Genomic DNA, 21,675 nt, shown 5'->3' with positions numbered 1-21,675 from the left:
TGTATATAAATGTCCTCTGTGTCACGGGTGAAGAGCAGCCCAGCCCCGCCTGGTCTGTTGACAGCACTCTGTAAATAGATTGTTAGAGTTCAGTTGAATTTTAGCCTCTAGTGTTTGAGAGCTAGATTAATAAAGCCTATTCCTTTAAGTCTGCTGTGGGTATCATGGCACCAGGGCTTCTCTGCACAAAGCCCCGGACCCTGGCTCTGTCTTGGGCTGCCAGAGGGGCCGGAAGAGGAGATGTGTCAAGGTCAGCTGGATCCCACCCACAGAGAGGCTGATGGAGCAGGCGATTCCGATGGCAGCCCTGCACAACCCTGAGAAACACTTCAGTTACTTTCGTGTTGAGGCAGGTGACATTACAAGCCTGTTTTTCTGGGCACCGCCCTGCCTGGAAAGAGGGGCTCATTCAGTGGGTCAGACTTGGAGTTAAGGTCAGAGTTGGGCTCTTGACACAGCTCTGCCACTTAACACAGGCCCTCAGCCCCTCCACGCCTCAGGTTCCATCCACCCTCGCCACACAGATGCTGGAAGGACTTCAGAACATGGACGTGCCGCTGAAACAGATCGGGGTGAGGAAGGGGACGCCTCTTGAAACTACCTCAGGACCAGTACGTGCAAGCAGCTGGGATGTTTCTCCAGCAAAACCAGGCAGCCGCCAGGTTAAATGCTCATTAGCCGCCTCATTATTGCGTCTCCATGGAAGCTGGCCCTGCCCCCACTGCCGCCGGCTGTGTACTAAGCCTGCCATAGCTCTGTCTCCTCCTCCAGCTCTTGGGATGGGGGTTGGTGAACTTGGGCCTATGGGCCAAATCAAGTCAAAGTCTGTTTTTGTCAAGTTTTATTGGAACCCACTCTGTAGACCTGAATTAACTACTGTCCCCATCTGCCTGCTGAGGGCAGAGTTAAATAGTTACAACAGAGGCCTAATGTTTCGCAAAGGTGAGAGTATTTACTCTATACCTTTACAGAAAATGTTCGCTGACCCTACTTCAGGACAAAATCAAGGCTGAATGTAAGAGAATTTTAAAAATGAGCAAAGAGTGAATATATATAACAGGCTGAAATCTAGAAGATTCCACCCATGAAAAGAAAAACATTTTACTGTTCATTCAAACAATTTAAATTTGTTTCGTATGTTCTCTGGGCTTCCCAGGTGGTGCTAGTGGTAAAGAACCCACCTGCCAATGCAGGAGACCTAAGAGACATGGGTTCCATCCCTGGGTCGAAAAGATCCAGTATTCTTGCCTGGAGAATCCCATGGACAGAGGAACCCGGCAGGTGGGCTGCAGTCCATGGGGTCACAGTCAGAAACGACTGACGCAGTGTACACGCGTGCACACATGTTCTTTGATGAGAAACTTGTGTTGAGTCTACCGGTGAGGGTGTCTTTGCCTAAAGCCATAACGTCAAGATATGGCCTCTTGTAAGCGTATTTGTATGGTGGGTTTGAGAAGAAATTGTTAATCAGCAAAAGGGTGGTTACACTTAACTCTGTGTCTTCACCAGCACTTGATATTCTTGGTGCTTCATGTTTTCGCTGTTTTTATAGATGTGTAGTGAGTTCTTGTGTTTTTGTTTTTGTTTTTTAACTTTGGCAGCACAGTGAGGCCTGCAGGATCTTGGTTTCCCAACCAGGGATCAAACCTGTGCCCCCTGCAGTGGAAGCTTGGAGCCTAAGTCCTAACCACAGGACCACCAGGGAATTCCCTCTTCATGATTTTAATTTGCATTTCCCTAACGGCTGGTTATGCTGACCGTCATCTCATGTGCTTACTTGCCATCTGCGTATCTTTGGCAAAGTGTCTGTTCAACTCATTCGTTCATTTTTAAGTTGAGTTGTTGGTTTTCTTGCTGTTTAGAATCTATCTATTCTAGACGTAAATCTGTTGTCAGATAAGCACTATTTTGTCCTAGTCTGCAACTTGTCTTTTCATTCACTTACCAGTATTTTTCATAGAGCACAAATTTTACTTTTGATAAAGTTCAGTTTATTAACATTTTCCTTGTATGGATTATGCTTTTTTGGCTTCATGTCTAAGAAATCTTTGTCCAGCTCCAGTTCTCAAAGACTTTCTCCTATGTTTTCTTCTAAATATTTTGTAGTTTTACATATTACATTTAGGGTTATGATCTAGTTTGTGTTAATTTTTTTAATGTGAAGTTTATGTTTTTGTTTTGGGAGCTTATCTATATGTTCCCAGTTGTTTTAGGACCGTTTGTTTAAACAACTGTTCTTTTTCTTTTTCTTTTTTTTTTTAACGACTGTTCTTTTTCACAAAATCAGTCAGCCGTATTTGACTGTACTGTTTCTGGACTTTGTATTCTCCTTCCTTGGTCTGTGGGTCTCTCTTTTCACAGTAGTATTGACCATGCTTCATGGTCAAGATTACTGTAGCTTAAAGTCTTAAAAATCTCATAGTGTGATTTCTCCACCTTTATTCTTCCCTTTCAAAATTATCTTGGCTTTTCTATCAGTGTTGCCTTTCTGTATAAAATTTAGAATCGACTTATCTATATAAAAGTGCTGCTGGGATATTGATTGAAATTACATTAAACCTGTAGATTAACTTGGGGAGAGCGGACATGTTTGTGATGGTGAGTCACATGAGATAGCTCTCCATTTATTTGCATCTTTAGTTTCTTTTATGAGCATTTTGTTTCAGCATGCAGATTCTGTATAAGTATTGTTAGATTTCTAGCTAAGTATTTTCTTGGAGCCTTTATAAATGGTATTGTCTTTCTAATTTTGGTTTCTAGTTGTTCATTGCTGGTATATAGAAATCCAGTTGACTTTTGTGTGTTGACCTTGTATCTTATAATGCAAGTTAAGCAGTACTTAGAGGGGAATTTATAGCGCTAAATGCTTATATTAGAAGAAGTCTCAAATCTACGACCCTAGCTTCCACTTTAAGAAACTAGAAAAAGAAGAGCAACCCAAAATATAGGCAGAAGGGAAATAACAAAAGGTAGAGTGGAAGTCGATGACATTGGAAAGAAAAAATAATAGAGAAAAGCTTAATTAAACCAAAAGCTGATTCTTTAAGAAGGTAAAAAAAAAAAAATTGTAAACCTCTTTCAAAACTGATAAAGAGAAAAAGAATGAACAAATGACCAATGTCAGGAATGAGAGGAAACACTACAGATTCTATAGATACTAAAAGGATATTATGAACAGTTTATGATGTTTGACAATCTAGGCGAGCACAGATTTCATGGAAGATACAGATTATCTCAGTCACTCAAAAAGAAATGTAAAATCTAAGTAGCCCTATCTATGAGAGAAATTTAATTGTTGTGTAAAATACATATGTATGGTCACATGATTTTGGACAAAGGTGGAAAGGCAATTTAGTTTGAGGAGAATAATTTTTTTTTCAGCAAATTGTCTTGAAACCGTTGGACATATTCAAAAATCTCCAACCCTACTCACACCATCTACCAGATTAATTCATGATGGATTGTGGTGCTAAATGTAAAAACTAAAACTATGAAACTAGAAAAAACAATGGGACAAAATCTTAGCATCTGTGTTCAGCACAGGTTTCTCTTAACACATGACAACAACAGTATTCCCTGGTGGCTCAGACAGTAAAGAATCCGCCTGCAATGCAGGAGACCCAGGTTCTACCCATGGGTTAAGAAGATCCCCTGGAGAAGGGAATGGCAACCCACTCCAGAGTTCTTGCCTGGAGAATTCCATGGACAGAGGAGCTACCATCCGTGGGGCTGCAAAGGGTCAGACACGACTGAGTGACTAACACTTTCATAAAGGAAACATTTAAAACTCTTCCCCCTTTAAAAACCACTGCTGGGACTTCCCTAGTGGTCCAGTGATTAAAAATCTGGCTACCAGTGCAGAGAACACAGGTTCAATCCCTGGTCCAAGAGGATCCCACATGCCGTTGGGGCAGCTAAGCCTGAACACCACGACTACCAAGCCCATGTTCTAGAGCTGATGCCCTGCAACAAGAGAAGCCACCACAGTGAGACGCCCGGGCACCGCAGCAGAGAGTAGTCCCCACTCACCACAACCAGAGAAAGCCCGCACAGAGTAATGAAGGACCCAGCAAAGCCAAACACTGTTGCTAACCATTCCCCCACCCCTATGACTGGGGTGATGCAAATAGCCTGTAACCATATTCCTGGGGTTTCCCTGGTGGTGCTAGTGGTAAAGAATCCACCCGCCAGTGCAGTACCACAGGAGACTCGGGTTTGATCCCTGGGTCGGGAAGATCCCCCTGGAGTAGGAAATGGCAACCCGCTCCAGAATTCTTGGCTGGAAAATCCCAGGGACAGAGGAGCCTGGTGGGCTACAGTCCGTGAGGCCAAAAAGAGTGGGACACGACTGAGCAATTGAGCACACCGTATTTCCAGGGATAAAGCTGGGAATGGGTTCAACTAGGCTCTCTCTTGCTTTGGTTGGACCTGTTCATGTGTAACCTCATTGTAACCTTTTACCTGCCTGACACTCTTCCCCTGGTCAGGCCCCAGCTGGCTGCCTGCTCTGTGATGCTTTCCCTGTCTCCCTCAGGTGGACTAAGGCCAACTGCTTTCTGGCTCCCTCTGGGGTGGTGATGCTCTGGGTACCCACAGCTCTGAAGTCAGCTGAGCACCAGTGAATGCTGGGTAATCTCTGCTTGGGCAGCAGCCTCTGCTCCTCTGGGTTTCCCTGGTGCAAACACTCCTCCAGAAGCTTTAGGAAAGAAGGAAGCACACGCATGAGAAGGGGAACTGATCATAGCCTGTATTCCAAAGGCTTCCAAACTTGATCCAGACCTAAGGTTACAGTCCTGCCTGAGCCACTTGGAGCTCAGTTCTGAGGTTCCCTTGGACACCGAGAGAGCAATCAGTAGCACCTAGCACTAAAGAAACTGAGCACCTGAGCCCCGAGGCACCAGCTTTGTATCCTTCCTGACTGAGGAGAACAAGCTAAGTTGTCCCCAACCAGCAAAACAGAAAATAAATTCCACAGCCCACCCCAACCAAAGCTCCACTCACTGCAAATAATTTTGAACTTTCTTGACCAAGGCAATCTGTCGTGCATGCTGGAAGGAGGAAGTGAACTTATTTTCTTATACTTTTTAAATAGTCACATCTTTTCCTTTCTTTGGTTGCACCAGGTCCTAGTTGCGGCACCCAGAATCTAGTTCCCTGACCAGGGGTTGAGCCTGGGCCCCTGCATTGGTAGCACATAGTCTTAACCACGGGACCACCAGGGAAGTCCCTAAGATAGTCGCCTCTTCATTTGGCACTTGCCTTGATCGCAATTTATGAAGCCTGAGAAAGTGGACATAAAGGTGGATGCTTTCATTAGGATTTAGTTGCCTTTAGTTGCCTTTAGTCGTACTTGCCCGCAGACACACACACACGCGTACACACAACACCTGCCAACATTATTTACCTCTTCAAACATTCCCCGTCGTCTGCTATTAAGATACAGGAAGGCAGGTCATCTCAGATTAACTTCAGGGTAACCGTTCTAGGGCTATATATCAAGGGAGAGGGTGTAACAACCCATGAGAGCTGTGACATGTCTTTGGGCCTCTGTGTTGTCCCTGCCCAGCTCTGCCTCTGGCCTGGAGGGCTCGGCGGGGGTGAGGATCCATCCCTCAGAGCAGGAGAACTTGAGGGGTCTATTTGTGTCCTTGGATTGTGATTTGAGAATGACAAAGAGGTAAGGGCCCCTGGGATTCTGTAACAAAACAAGTACAGGACCATTTCCTGTACCCTCACCACAAAGGCAGTCACAGGGTTTTTATTGAGTGAAGCCAAGAAGAAGGTGGCATTGTGGGAGCACTGGGGGGGTCCAGACAAAGACGGTGGCACTCAAAAAGGAGCTGGAACGTGTCCCCACTCTGGTCCAGCCCAGGGGACGCTGCTCGGAAAAGCATGGTCTCCTGGACTGCAGCCTCAGGACCGGGTCCCGCTGGCCTTTCTGCTGTTGTGTCTCATGTTTTGATGAAGCAGATCAAGAAGAGTGGCTCAGGCAGAGAACATAACCCAGCAGTAAACTTACTGTGTGAGGGTCAAGGGCATGGGGTTTGTTATCCAACCTGAATTAACTGCTTCCCCAGGAACTGTCTGGGAGTAAGGATGATAACTGTCGATTACAAAGCACCGACTGTCGGATTCCCTGGTGGCTCAGTTGGCAAAGAATCCATCTGCAATGCAGGAGACACAGGTTCGATCCCTAGGTTGGGAAGATCCCCTGGAGAAGGAAATGGCAACCCACTCCAGTATTCTTACCTGGAGAATCCCATGGACAGAGGAGCCTTTGCATCCATAGGGTCGCAAGGAGTCAGACACAACTTAGCGACTAAACCACCACCACCGTGTACAGGTCTTCTGCAAGGTCTGAGGGTCTGTGCCTCAATCACATCTCTCTGAGCCAGGGGAGGGATGGTAATGGTATCATTTTCATCTTCATTTGAAGTTTATGCAAAGTGAGACTCAATGGCAATGCCAAGCTGATGTAGGGCGTGTGGTCGGGTCGGAATCTCTTGACTCTGAAGGTGTTGCTCCAGATCAGCTCTGCTGTACTGCTGTCCAGACATGAGGAAGGTAAGGGGAGGCCCTCCATTGTCTCTTGCTTGCACCCAGACTTTTCTGATGCCGTCGGCAATTGCTAGTCTTTGGCCTGCGATGTGTCCTCATCCAAGGCTGCTGTAACTTACCCAGGCTTCCTGACGCCCCCTAGTGGCCAGCGTGGTATCATGTATCACCCAGGAGGCTGGCAGATGACATACCCAGAAGTGCCAGGAGCTGAAGTCTTCCTGGAGTGGATTTTGACTAACGGGGAACTGGAGGTAGGAGGGAGCTGCCACCTTCCTGTCTCCCACAGGGGTTTCTGAGGCATCGTTTCTCCACACAGCCCATCTGGAGAAGTCCCACTGCCCAGCAAACTGCCGTGTCTCCACACTGGGTGGGCGTGGAGCGGTGGTTGACGCAATCAAGCCCATTTGCCCGACACCTGTCCTGGCTCACGTCCCTTTTGCCAGGTTTCCGGGAGGCCTGGGGACATCTAGTGGTGAGGTAGGGGCACAGCGGGTGTAACAGCTTAGATATCCCCCGAGTTGGCCAAGTAAGGGAGCGGTAGAGTAGGTCAATGGCACCCCACTCCGGTACTCTTGCCTGGAAAACCCTATGGACGGGGGAGCCTGGTGGGCTGCAGTCCGTGGGGTCGCGAAGAGTCGGACAGGACTGAGCGACTTCATTTTCACTTTTCATTTTCATGCATTGGAGAAGGAAATGGCAACCCACTCCAGAGTTCTTGCCTGGAGAATCCCAAGGACGGTGGAGGCTGGTGGGCTGCCGTCTATGGGGTCGCACAGAGTCAGACACGACTGAAGCGACTTAGCAGCAGCAGCAGCAGAGTAGATCAGGGCCAAACACAGAGTTTCCTTATTTTTATTATTTTCTAAGTGACAGTGGTAAGGAATCCGCCTGCCAGTGCAGGAGATACAAGAGATGTGGGTTCGATCCCTGGGTCAGGAAGATCTCCAGGAGCAGGAAATGGCAACCCGCTCCAGTGTTCTTGCCTTGGACAGAGGAGCCTGGCAGGTTACAGTCCATGGGGTGGCAAAGAGTCAGACACGACTTGAGCATGCACACACACATACACATAATGACCCGCATGAAGGACCCTTGTAACTTTGGGTGTTGGGATCTCCATTGGTCAGCTGCTGCTGCTGCTGCTAAGTCGCTTCAGTCGTGTCCGACTCTGTGTGACCCCATAAACAGCAGCCCACCAGGCTCCCCTGTCCCTGGGATTCTCCAGGCAAGAACACTGGAGTGGGTTGCCATTGCCTTCTCCAGTGCATGAAGGGGAAAAGTGAAAGTGAAGTCGCTGAGTCATGTCCGACTCTTCGCGACCCCATGGACTGCAGCCTACCAGGCTCCTCCGTCCATGGATTTTCCAGGCAAGAGTACTGGAGTGGGGTGCCATTGCCTTCTCCATCCATTGGTCAGAGGGAGGATCTAAAAATCAGATGGTCACACTGGAGCACTGGCTGCACGTTGATGAAAGACAGTGAAGTGGACCTCCATGTCTGGGTTCTGGACCAGCTCCCTCTGGGGTTGTCCTGCCCAGAACTGAGCCCTGACTCACGATGGGTGAGAGGAGAGCAGAGGGGCTGGGAGAGCTGGGCTCACCTCCGTGTCTGCTATCACTGCTTTCTCCTCCGCCAAGAACTCAGCAAATGAGCTCTCAAAGCAAGCTTTGACAAACACATTCATCTCTGCCCGCAGATGCTGGAGGAAGAGGCTTAGGCCCTTTCACCATGATAGCAAGCCAGCGCTTGTGCGTTGTCAGGGGGGCACCGTGCGTGAAGCATGGCCCCACCTGTGAAGCAAGGTACCAGCCTATGGACATCCATGCCTGGATGGATGGGGGAAAGACTCGAGTTAACACTGGCTGTATCCGAGTGACTTCCAACATCTTCCATGCGCTTTCTTCATTTTTTAAAAAATTTCTAAGGCGTGCTCTGTCCATTATACAGCGCCTTGCATAACAACTTTCATTTATTCCTAAAAATCCTGCCCACTGAGTGAAAAACATTCCTGTTATTTTTAATGGGAAAAATGATGATGTGTTTCATCACAAACCAACGTTCCCAAATTATTTTCACAGATAGAAAAATATATCAGTGGAACAAGGAAAAGTTTATGTACATAATACATGACACCTTGAAAGTCAAAATGCAGTTTCTGTGCATAAACATGTCGCAATAATGGTATGGTGCTCTTTTTTTTTTTGTCATCATCTCCACACAATTTTCATTATCAGCTTCTCAGTCTTTCGGGAGCTCACGATTACCTTACACCCAAATGAGACTTAAAAGTATAGTACCTTTACTATATATAAAGTTGCATATGTTAATATATATACCTTTTATCCATATCTATATCTATATCTGTAACTTTATAGCTGTCTATATTTAGAACAAAATTAAGGCTAAATACAGGAGGGCTTTCAAAAAAATGAGAAATTAGTTAGCATGCACTATACACGTTAGTCTAAAAGATTCTATCCATGCAAAGAAAAGTGTTTTAGGATTCATTCAAATACAGAGTGCATTTCAAATTTGTTTCATATAACACTCTATGACTGGGAGGGGTTGTGCTGAGTAAAGTGGCGAGTATGTCTTTGCCTGGGCTTCCCAGATTCCCAGGCAAGACAACTGGAGTGGGTTGCCATTTTCTTTTCCGTTTGATCCCGACCCAGGGATCAAACCCATGTCTCCCGCATTTGCAAGTGGATTCTTCGCTACTGCCTGCAATGCAGGAGACCTGGGTCAGGAAGATACTCTGGAGAAGGAAATGGTAACCTGCTCCAATATTCTTGCGTAGAGAATTCCATGGACAAAGAAGCCTGGCGGTCTATAGTCCATGGGGTTGCAAAGAGTCAGACACAACTGAACAGCTAACACTTTCTTTCACTTTCTTTGCCGCTGAGTCACAAGGGAAGCGCAGCTGGAGCATAGGAGCTCTAAAAGTTCCGGAGGGGATGCTAGTTAGGGAACCACCGATGTATGCAGAGGCAATGTACATTTAACATTGTAAAAGCATTACAATGCTAACATATGCATATAACTATAATGCAAACATTATAAAGCATGACAAAACTCATCAAGAATGATGTCATCAGCAGCTCCCTTTAATAGAAACTTAGTGTGTGTCTGGAATTACAGTGAGGTCTTTACCTGCATTATCCACATTCACCCTCTCAGAGCCCTGCAGGACAGTCATGACCATTTTCAGTTCAGTCCAGTTGCTTAGTCGTGTCCAACTCTTTGCAACCCCATGGACTGCAGCACGCCAGGCCTCCCTATCTATCACCAACTCCCGGAACTCGCTCAAACTCATGTCCATCGAGGCGGTGATGCCATCCAACCATCTCATCCTCTGTTGCCCCCTTCTCCTCCTGCCTTCAATCTTTCCCAGCATCAGGGTCTTTTCCAATGAGTCAGTTCTTCACATCAGGTGGCCAAAGTATTTGGAGTTTCAGCTTTAACATCAGTCCTTCCAATGAATATTCAGGACTGATTTCCTTTAGGATTGACTGGTTGGACCTCCTTGCAGTTCTAGAGACTCTCAAGAGCCTTCTCCAACAGCCCAGTTCAAAAGCATCAATTCTTCAGCGCTCAGCTTTCTTTATATCCAACTCTCACATCCATACATGACTACTGGAAAGACCACAGCTTTGACTAGACGGACGTTTGTTGGCAAAGCAATATCTCTGCTTTTTAATATGCGGTCAGGTTGGGCATAGCTTTTATTCCAAGGAACAAATGTCTTTTAATTTCATGGCTGCAGTCACTATCTGTAGTGATTTTGGAGCCCCCCAAAAGAAAGTCTCTCTCACTGTTTCCATTGTTTCCCCATCTATTTGCCATGAAGTGATGGGATCAGATGCCATGATCTTAGTTTTCTTAATGTTGAGTTTTAAGTCAACTTTTTCATTCTCCTCTTTCACTTTCATCAAGAGGGTTTTTAGTTCTTCTTCACTTTCTACCATAAAGGTGGTGTCACCTGGATATCTGAGGTTATTGATGTTTCTCCTGGCAATCTTGATTCCAGCTTCTGCTTCTTCCAGCCCAGCGTTTCTCATGATGTACTCTGCATATATGTTAAATAAACAGGGTGACAATATACAGCCTTGACGTACTCCTTTCCCAATTTGGACCCAGTCTGTTGTTCCATGTCCAGTTCTAACTGTTGCTTCTTGACCTGCATACAGATTTCTCAAGGGGCAGGTCAGGTGGTTTGGTATTCCCATCTCTAAGAATTTTCCACAGTTTGTTGTGATCCACACTCAAAGGCTTTGGCGTAGTCAATAAAGGAAAAGTAGATGTTTTTCTGGAACTCTCTTGCTTTTCCAATGATCCAGTGGACGTTGGCAATTTAATCTCTGGTTCCTCTGCCTTTTCTAAAACCAGCTTGACCATCTGGAAGTTCACGATTAACGTACTGTTGAAGCCTGGCATCCTGACCTTGTGTTAATGTTATCTCAAAATGCATGTTGTGGGTGAGGGGCCTGGTGCCAGTCTCTGAGTTTTGAGACATTTCCTTTCTCTAATTAGCAGACGGCTAGTAGCTATATAACATCCAGCTAAAGATTAGCAGGGGGGTACTCTTTCTGCCCCCTTCTGATGTTTATGTCAAGCCTCGTCACTGACCCTGGATTGAATTCCTCTCCTCCAAAAGCCTAGAATCCTGGTGTCTTTCACGGCTCAGCAATAATCTTTCAACAGCCTTTCTGCGTATACATTAAATATGCCCATTTTACAGAGCAGTAAACAGGCTTAGGGTTAAAAATCACACAGCAGGTAGATGACGTAGTCACATTCCGGTTCTGGTCTCTGTCCCTAAAGCCCAGGCACACGGTTAACATTTGGTCTCCTGGCTTCCCTGGTGACTCAGACAGTAAAGAATCCGCCCTCAATGCCGGAGACCTGGGTTTGATCCCTGGGTTTAGAAGATCCCCTCGAGGAGGCATGGCAACCCTCTTCGGTATTCTTGCCTGGAGAATCCCCATGGACAGAGCAACAACAGTCCACGGGGTCACAAAGAGTCGGACACGACTGAGCAACTACGCACAGCACACCTTCTATATCCAGTAAGCGGTTTCCTGGGGTGATGCCCCTGGAAATTGTTCCAGAGATCAAATGGAGCCGAGAAGGTCAAGGTGACCCATGTTCTGCTGACCTGGAGGGTGAGACAGAATCAGGAAGGCCAAGATCACCTGCGTGACTGGACTGGCAGCGGCCAGTGTTTAAAGGCCAGAGCAGGGAGTCTCTGGTGTCTACTGCGTATGTGCCAGCATCTGAGCCCACCCGCCTCTGCAATCTGGGCTCCTGCAGGCAGCCTGGACACGCCCTGGGGAGGCCAGTCCCGAGGTGCCACAGGAGCAAGGATGTGAACTTGCAGCACACGCTCTTCTGGGAGTGGTATTCCTACGTACCTCAAGGTCAGCGGGAGTGCTGGAGAAGGCTTTGTGCCCCAGGGATTGGAATCACTTCTTTGCCTCCAAACCTCAGTGCTTCTGGTTTTTGTCCGCCCGTTTCACAGTAAATCTAGCTCCTAGAGCGTACATACATGGTGCAGGGAAAGTTGGGTCACGCTGGAGTTCCCGTTTCTTTGTTGATGGTTCTTTTCTTGAACCTGGACTCTGGAACCCATCTTCTCTTCAATTCCATTGCTACTTCCTCATCGTCTCCTACTTGGACTTGCCCAGGAGCCCACTTCCCTCGTCAATCATCCTTTGACTGGTTCCTCCCTGCAGTCGCAGCCATTTATGCATAAATCCTCTTGTTGAACAACTGTTTCATGTAAGCCACAGTGGATACATCAGTAAAGAAAACAGACCAAACTCCTTGTCTTCACAAAGCTTATGTGTTATTGAGGGGAACAAAACAATAAGCCAACCAAAGAAGTAAAATTTAAAGTACAAGGTGATAAATTCCATAGAGAAAAAAAAAGGCAGGAGGTGGGGTGGTTTTGCGGTTTTAATTAGAATGGACAGCACCTGAAACTAATATTTTTTTTGTAAATCAGCTATAGCAATAGTGTAGTGTTAGTTGCTCCATCGTGTCTGACTTTTGGCAACCCCATGAACTGGGGCCTGCCAGGCTCCTCTGTCCATGGAATCCTCCAGGCAAGAATACTGGAGTGGGTTGCCATTCCCTTACTTCAATTAAACTATTAGGATGTACAGGAAAGGCCTCACCGAAGAGGAAATGTTTCAGCCCAAATGAAGGAGGTGAGGGACAGAGCCCGAGGTGTCTGGTCAATGGGCAATCCAGGTGGAGTGCTCCAGGGTCTGGTCGTAATGTTCTCTTTAGTTTTTATATAAATATGTGTTGTCTTGACTCAAGCCAGGAACCAGTGTTTCAGGAAACATCAGTTAAGTTCTGTTGGCCAGCAAATGGGAGATGCTCCAGGGCTGTGTTTCTCAAACACAATTTGCATCAGAATCACCTAGAGATTTTGATGAAACAGTTTGTTGGGCTCACCCTTGGGATTTCTCATCAGTAGCTCTGAGGTGAGGTCCAAGAAGCTGCATTTCAAACATCAGGTGATCCTGATGTTGCTGGAGTAAGGATCATATTTTGAGAAGGTCTGCTCTAAGACAACTTGCCATCTCCTTCTGGAAGGCTTGGGGTTTGGCCCCAAGCCCAGCCTTGGGGCTTGGCTGACTTCGGTAAACTAAAGACACAACTTCTACTTATCAACTTATTTGAACCTCAGCAAACCACTGATGGAACATTGTCTTCCACTCTGAGAGCATTTGCCTGGCCAAAAGGAGATCATTTTATTAAAGACCCTGTCATCCCCAACCTTCCAAACAAATGGCTTAGTGTTGGTTTAAACTTCATTTATTTTACTAAAATATATCCAATGTTAGTAAAAATAAACAAGGTTAGGGGCTTCCCTGGTGGCGCAGGTGGTAAAGAATCTGCCTGCAATGAGGGAGACCCAGGTTTGATTGCTGAGTCGGGAAGATCCCCTGGAGAAGGAAATGGCAACCCACTCCAGTATTCTTACCTGGAGAATTCCACGGACAGAAAAGCCTGGCAGGCTACCGTCCATGGGCTCCCAAGAGTTGGAAACAACTGAGCAACTAATACAATAACAACATCCAATATTAACAACGTTCCCTCCTGTCATTTGCTTTAACTCTTCTTCCAGCTGCACATCTTGAGAACAGCGAGCTTGATATTTTCCTCCCTTCGTTGCCTTGTGCAGCACAGTTTCTAGGCTCAATCAATGGTAAATTCAACATTCAAAAATTGTAAATTCAACAACAATAAAAAAAGGTAAGTTCAACATTCAAAAAAGGAAGATCATGGCATCCAGTCCCATCACTTCATGGCAAATAGATGGGGAAACAATGGAAAACAATGAGAGACTTCATTTCCTTGGGCTCCAAAATCACAAAATTAAAAGTCACTTGCTCCTTGGAAGAAAAGTTATGGCAAACCTAGACAGCATATTAAAAAGCAGAGACATTACTTTGCCAACAAAGGTCCATCTAATCAAAGCTATGGTTTTTCCAGTAGTCAGGTATGGATGTGAGAGTTGGACTGTAAAGAAAGCTGAGCGCCAAAGAATTGATGCTTTTAAATCCCTGGTCCAGGGATCAGGAGAAGACTCTTGAGAGTCCCTCAGACTGTCAACCCTAAGCTGTCAACCCCCCAAGCTGTCAACCCTAAAGGAAATCAGTCCTGAACATTCATTGGAAGGACTGATGTTGAAGCTAATACTTTGGCCACCTGATGCGAAGAACTGACTCATTGGAAAAGACCCTGGAAAGATCCTGATGCTGGAAAAGATTGAAGGTGTGAGGAGAAGGGGATGACAGAGGATGAGATGGTTGGATGGCATCACCGACTTGGATGGACATGAGCTTGAGTAAGCTCTGGGAGTTGGTGATGGACAGAAAAGCCTGGTGTGCTGCAGTCTATGGGGCCACAAAGAATCAGACACAGCGGAGCAGCTGAACCGAACTGAACAGCTGTAACTTAATAGAACCAAATGGCAGATTCGTCGTCTCTACGACTGTAAGCTTTGAGCCTCCAGGTGGCGCCATTTCACACAGAATCTGGGCTCTCCCTGAACACGCAGTATGTATACCGCTGGTCACTAGAAGGAGCCTTTAGGTTACACTCCTGCATGCAATGGTCAAAGTCACTAAAAGGAAGTGAACCTTTCACTTTGATTTGCACTTGTGCAAAACAACTGACCAGAACTTCCCTGGAGTCCCAGGGGATAAGAATCTGCCTGTCAATGCAGGGAACACGGGTTTGATCCCTGGTCCAGGAAGATTCCATATGCCTCTGAGCAACTAATCCCATGCCATACGCCTTTGGAGCCTGTGCTTTAGGGCCCAGCAGCTGCAACTGCTGAGCTCATATGTCATAGGGCCCATATTCTACAACGAGAGGAGCCATTGCAATGAGAATCTCTCTCACTGCAAGTAGAGAAAGCCTGTGCAGAGCAACGAAGACCCAATGCAGCCAAAATAATACAACCGACCAGCTCTTCCGGAGAGTGCTGCATGACCATGCCGGGTGTATTTAATGCCTGTCTCTTCAGATTTCACACCCATGGAGCAGAAGATGAGAAATTGAGGGCTACACGGGTTGATGAAATCATGAGACACAACGGAGTAGAGCCTGAGAGTTGACTATTGAGGGCAGAGGAGATAGAGAGGCAGATAAACGATCTCGTTGGTGGTGAAGCTAAAGAGGAAGTGAAGATCAAAAATGCCTCACTTGCAGAGGACTGCCACTGTCTGGGGGCTTCCCAGGTGGCGCTCAGTTCAGTTCAGTTCAGTCGCTCAGTTGTGTCTGACTCTTTGTGACCCCATGAATCGCAGCACACCAGGCCTCCCTGTCCATCACCATCTCCCGGAGCTCACTCAGACTCAATGTCCATCGAGTCCGTGATGCCATCCAGCCATCTCATCCTCTGTCATCCCTTTCTCCTCCTGCCCCCAATCCCTCCCAGCATCAGAGTCTTTTCCAATGAGTCAACTCTTCGCATGAGGTGGCCAAAGTACTGGAGTTTCAGCTTTAGCATCATTCCTTCCAAAGAAATCCCAGGGCTGATCTCCTTCAGAATGGACTGGTTGGATCTCCTTGCAGTCCAAGGGACTGTCAAGAGTCTTCTCCAACACCGCAGTCCAAAAGCATCAATTCTTCGGTGCTCAGCCTTCTTCACAGTTCAACTCTCACATCCATACATGACCACCCAGGTAGCACTAGTGGTAAAAAAAAAAAAAAAAACCTGCCTGCCCATGCAGGAGACGTAAGAGTGCACGGTCGGGGTCGGGAAGATCCCCTGGGGGAGGAAATGGCAACCCGCTCCAGTATTCTTGCCTGGAGAATCCCATGGACAGAGGAGCCTGGCGGGCTACATTCCATAGAGATGCACGGAATCAGACACAGCTGAAGCGACATGGCACGCACACGCGACACTGTCTGGGTTTACGGTTCTCCCTAGAGTGATGATCTGAATGAGGCACTGTGCTGAGGGTTCCACACACATACTGCTATTTAATTCCTAGGATTTCCTTGTTAGCAAAGTGCATTTCCATTTACTAAATAAATGGCCTCCATGCGTGTGTGCACGCTCAGTTGCTCAGTCTCTTTGCAGCCCCATGGACTTAACCCACCAGGTCCCCCTGTCCATGGGATTCTCCAGGCAAGAATACTGGGGTAGGTTGCCAAGTCCTTCTCCAGGGGATCTTCCTGACCCCAGGACTGAACCAGGGTCTCCTATATCAGCAGGTGGATTCTTTACCATCTAAGGCACCAGGGAAGCTCTGCTGATAGACAAATTCAAAACTAGACTGTGGAGAGCTGGCCTTGATTTTCACCTTTAACAATACTGGTATTATTTCCCTGCTATTGCTACAATTCCTTCTCTGGAACTATCTTTACCTTTCTCACTACCATCATTCACAGAAAATTAGGTCATCTCAGTACAGAAACAGTTGTCAAAAGGAGATTCAGAGGGAGTCATATTTGCTTTAAAAGAACACTGATCTTCATTTGCCACCACAAGTTCACAAATATCTCTTATGTATCAGTCAAAGCACCTGAACACAGTAAAAATTAAACACAACATCTGAGATTGGATCAAGAACACAGAGTGTAAGTTTAACCTCTGCTCAACCTTCTTGGAAATCCCCAAGCATAACAAAAATGATATTAAAACAACAAGAAAAGAACAAAGCAGTAAACTCAAGAGTGGGGTAGAAAAAAGAAAGCGACAATGACACGTGTTTGAGATTTCCTGGTAGGCAGAGGACAGATAGGCTGAAATCTACTGAGAGACAAATACAGAAGAAACTGAAGTCCAGTCATATGCTGGAGACAGTCCTTCAGAGACAGGAATTTGGGGTACAAAACAGGAATCGAGGTTTAGGGTAGGATGATAAATATTAAAGCTGAGAATAGAGAAGGATGAAGGTAGAAACACCACATAACCAGAATGGGACAGCTACCCACCCCAGTTCTGTCTTTGCTCATCACGTGGTGCTTGGTAACTGCAAGTCTGTGCCTCTTATTCACCCTCGTGTATGTCTGTCTGCCCCACACCCTCCTCCCCTCTGGCAACCACCCATTTGTTCTCTAAGAGGTACAAACTTTCAGTTACAACATAAACAAGTCATGGGTATGAAATGTGCAGTGTGAAATATAGTCGTTAATCAGGTAGTGTCTTTGGAGGGTGACAATCAACAACCAGACTTATTACGGTGATCATTTTGAAATGCACAGAAATGCTGAAACACTGTGTGCATGCCAGGAACTAACATGGGGTTGCAGGTCAATCACACTTCAAAAGCAAACGTGCAAACTTATAGAAAAGATATCTACTTTGTGCTTACCAGAAGCAGCGTTGGGAGGGAGGGGAGTTGAAGGTAGTCAAAAGGTACAAACTTCTAGTTATAAGACAAATATGAACCAGGAATGTAAGGTACAGCATGGTAAACATAATTAGCATTGTTGTATGTTACATACGAGGGCTTCCCTCGCGGCTCATTGGGAAAGAATCAGCCTGCCAACGCAGGAGATGCAACAGACGCGAGTCCAGTCCCTGGGTCGGGAAGATCCCTGGAGAAGGAAATGGCCACCCATCCAGTATTCCTGCCTGGAAAATCCCATGGACAGAGGAGCCTGGCGGGCTACATTCCATGGGGTCACAAAGAGTCAGACACAGCTTAGCAACCAAACAACAACAACGTTATACACAAAAGCGGTTACAAGAGGAAATCCTGAGTTCTCATCACAAGGAAAAAAATTTTCTCTTGCTTTAATGTTGCATCCATATGAGATAAATGATGTTCCCTAAACTTACTGTGGTCATCATTTCATGATGTATGTGAGTCAAATCATTATGCTCTACACCTTAAACTTACACAGTGCTGTAGGTCAATTATGTCTCAATAAAACTAGAAGAAAAATATTAATATCAATTAAGAGCACTAAAAACTGTGTTTCACCATTGAAGACAGTAGTAAACAATTACGCAACTGATTTATTTCCTTTGTGCACATTAAGTCACAAGGATGCCAGATGAGATTGAATTGATACAATATCACAAGATATCATATTGTATCAATTATCAAATGAGCTATGCTGGTGCTGCTAAGTCACATCAGTCGTGTCCGACTCTGTGCGACCCCATAGATGGAAGCCCACCAGGCTCCCCCGTCCCTGGGGTTCTCCAGGCAAGAACACTGGAGTGGGTTGCCATTTCCTTCTCCAATGCATGAAAGTGAAAAGTGAAAGGGAGGTCATTCAGTCATGTCTGACTCTTAGCGACCCCATGGACTACAGCCTACCAGGCTCCTCCGTCCATGGGATCTTCAGGCAAGAGTACTGGAGTGGGGTTCTAAAGTATTGGTAATGGTGGTAATAGCATGCTTTCGAAGATGCCAGAGTATTTGCTCAGAGATTGCAAAACTATAGGGCCTTACAGTTTGTTGACACTTTACTTATGTTATCTGACAATGTGACCCACAGTCCCACCCATGATGAGGCTTCTTGCTTCCGTTTTGTAACTCTGCAAGCTATGATTTTCACTCATGTAACCATCTGAGCGGGCTTCCCAGCTGGCTCAGTGGTCAAGAATCTGCCTGCAATGCTGGAGACACCGGTTCAATCCCTGTGTCTGGAAGATTCCTCTGGAGAAGGAAATGGCAACCCACTCCAGTATTCTTGCCTGGAGATCCCATGGACAGAGGAGCCTGGCAGGCTACAGTCCATGGGGTCACAAAGAGTCAGATATGACTGAGTAACTAAAAAGAATCATCTGAGCTACATGTATCCTTTTCCAGTGTTTGTCAGTAAGTGTCCAATAAAAGAAATAGAAAACACTCTAGGTATATTGAACAGGAAGAATTTCATCAAGGAATTGATCATAAAGGCATTGGAAGAGCTGGAGAAACCAAAAAAAAAAAAAAAAAAGGAGGAGGGAGGAAGAATACAAGGGTGCTCAATGATTGATGATTGCTTAGAAGACAGTACCAGCCCTAGAACTGGAAGGGAAAAAGAAAAGTGGTGTTGCCAGATCTCATGACTGTAGGTGAAGCTGAGGCTCACTTGGAAGCAAGCTACCGGAGCAGGAAACCAGGAGCCCATCCACGAGAGCGGCCACGGCTGCAGACGGCGCCACGGCTGGCTTGCTGTGGGCACCACACACACTGCTTCCACAACCCCTGCAACATATGATGTCACATCTGGGGGAAAAAATGACATCTTCCCTCTTCCCACCTTCAAACTCCCATCAGTGTCTTCCACTGGAAAAGCTCTCAAGAAGGCAGTTGGCAAGAGAATCTGTATATACAACTGGTCACCTTCAGTTGTGGCAGCAGAGTGATGAGCAGGACAGACAGCTCTGGAACTGAGCAACCGGAGGCACCCTGTCCGGTACACCGCGATTGCAACCTGCCGAGTCTTCGTCTGGTCTTTGTCTGGTTTTCGGCCACTTGGAGGCCATTTGTCTCTCCTCAGAAGAGTTTGCATCTGATGGCTTGTTGCCCACAATGTGATAAATAAACTTAACGAATAAGAGGATCGATTCTTGGCCCATTCATTCTCCATAGTTTCTTCCAGATCATAAACAACTTTATTCAGCCTGTTGCTGATGCCACAGGGTAACTGCTTTCCTCCCTAGACTAACACCTGGGTTTGAGGGCTCAAACTCCCTTGTTTGGGAGGGACCTGTGATGGGGTGGTGACTTGCTGTCCCCAGGGGTCTCCTGCACCTGTTCAATGAGGGACATATGCCTCAAGGACATGCCAGCTCCCCTTACTGACAGTGGGAGGGACAGGAAGCATCATTAGCCCCTGGCTCCATTCCTGCAAGGCAGCATGCCCTCTGGAATTGCTTCCGGTAACATCTGTTCCCCAGGAAGAACAGATGTGTTTGAACAATTCCCACTTTGATCTGTCAGTCTTTTTTTAGGTTTATTTTACTGACGTGCAGTTGATTTACAATGTTGATTAGTTTCTGCTATGAAAGCGATTCAGTTATACACGCACATTCTTTTTTATATTCTGTTCTATTATGCTTTATCGCAAGGTGCTGGATATGGTTCCCTGTGCTATACGGTAGGATCTTGTCATTTACCCATTCTGTATGTAACAGTTTGCACCTGCTAACCCCACACTCTGCCAGCCCTTCCCTTCTCCTCCCGCCTCTCCCCCACGGCAACAAGGAGTCTGTTCTCTATGCCTGTGAGTCTGTTTCCTTTGTAGATAAGCTCATTTGTGTCATATTTTCGATTTCATGTGTTAATTGATATCATACGGTATTTATTTTTCTCTTTCTGATGTACTTCACTGAATATGATCATCTCTAGGCCCATTTGTGTTGCTACAAATGGCATTATTTCGTTCTTTTTATGGCTTAGTAGTATTCCATTCCACCCACTTTATCCATTGATCTGTCAGTGGAATTCTAGGTTGCTTCCATGTCTTGGCTATTCAAGCACGGTGCTGCTATGAACACAGGGGTGCGTGTATCTTTTGAATTATAGTTTTGTCTGGGTATATGCCCGGGAGTGGGATTGCTGGATCATATAGCAGCTGTTGGAGAAGGCAATGGCACCCCACTCCAGTACTCTTGCCCGGAGAAGCCCTTGGACGGAGGAGCCTGATGGGCTGCAGTCCATGGGGTCGCGAAGAGTCGGACATGACTGAGCAACTTCACTTTCACTTTTCACTTTCATGCATTGGAGAAGCAAATGGCAACCCATTCCAGTGTTCTTGCCTGGAGAATCCCAGGGATGGTGGAGTCTGGTGGGCTGCCGTCTATGGGGTCGCACAGAGTCAGACACGACTGAAGTGACTTAGCAGCAGTAGCAGCAGCATAGCAACACTATTTTTAGTTTTTTGAGAAAACTTCGTACTGTTTCCCATAGTCTGTGCATGCTAAGTTGCTTCAGTCATATCCTGCTCTTTGCAGCCCTACAGACTGTAGCCTGCCAGTCTCCTCTGTCCATGGCATTCTCCAGGCTAGAATACCAGAGTGGTTGCTGTACCCTTCTCCAGGGGATCTTCCCAACTCAGAGACTGAACCTGCGTCTCTTAGGTCTCCGGCACTGGCAGGCGGGTTCTTTACCACTAGCGCCACCTGGGAAGCCCTATTTCCATAGTGGTTACACCAATTTACATTCCCACCAACACTGGAGGAGAGTTCCCTTTTCTCCACACCCTCTCCATCATTATTTGTAGATATTGAGTCTTGACTCCTGCTGAAAAGAAACTTAGGGTGGAAGGGCAGTCCTTGATATCTAAGTGTCCTCTAACAGTGGAAGAAAATTGCTGGAGTAACTACCTGGAAGTCTCATGGACTCATGACCGTTCCATACGGAGAGAGAGCCCCAGATTCATTCAAATATAACCTGCGTGTTCATTGTGACATTGAGAGCTGCTAAGTCACTTCAGTTGTGTCCGACTCTGTGCGACCCCATAGACGGCAGCCCACCAGGCCTCCCCATCCCTGGGATTCTCCAGGCAAGAACACTGGAGTGGGTTGCCATTTCCTTTTCCAATGCATGAAAATGAAAAGGGAAAGTGAAGTCACTCAGTTGGGTCTGACCCTCAGCGACCCTATGGACTACAGCCTTGACATAGAGAGGGATTTATATAATTTTCT

Source organism: Capricornis sumatraensis, chromosome 8, assembly GCF_032405125.1.
Source record: "Capricornis sumatraensis isolate serow.1 chromosome 8, serow.2, whole genome shotgun sequence".
Taxonomy (NCBI): domain Eukaryota; kingdom Metazoa; phylum Chordata; class Mammalia; order Artiodactyla; family Bovidae; genus Capricornis; species Capricornis sumatraensis.
This window is presented reverse-complemented; position numbering follows the sequence as displayed.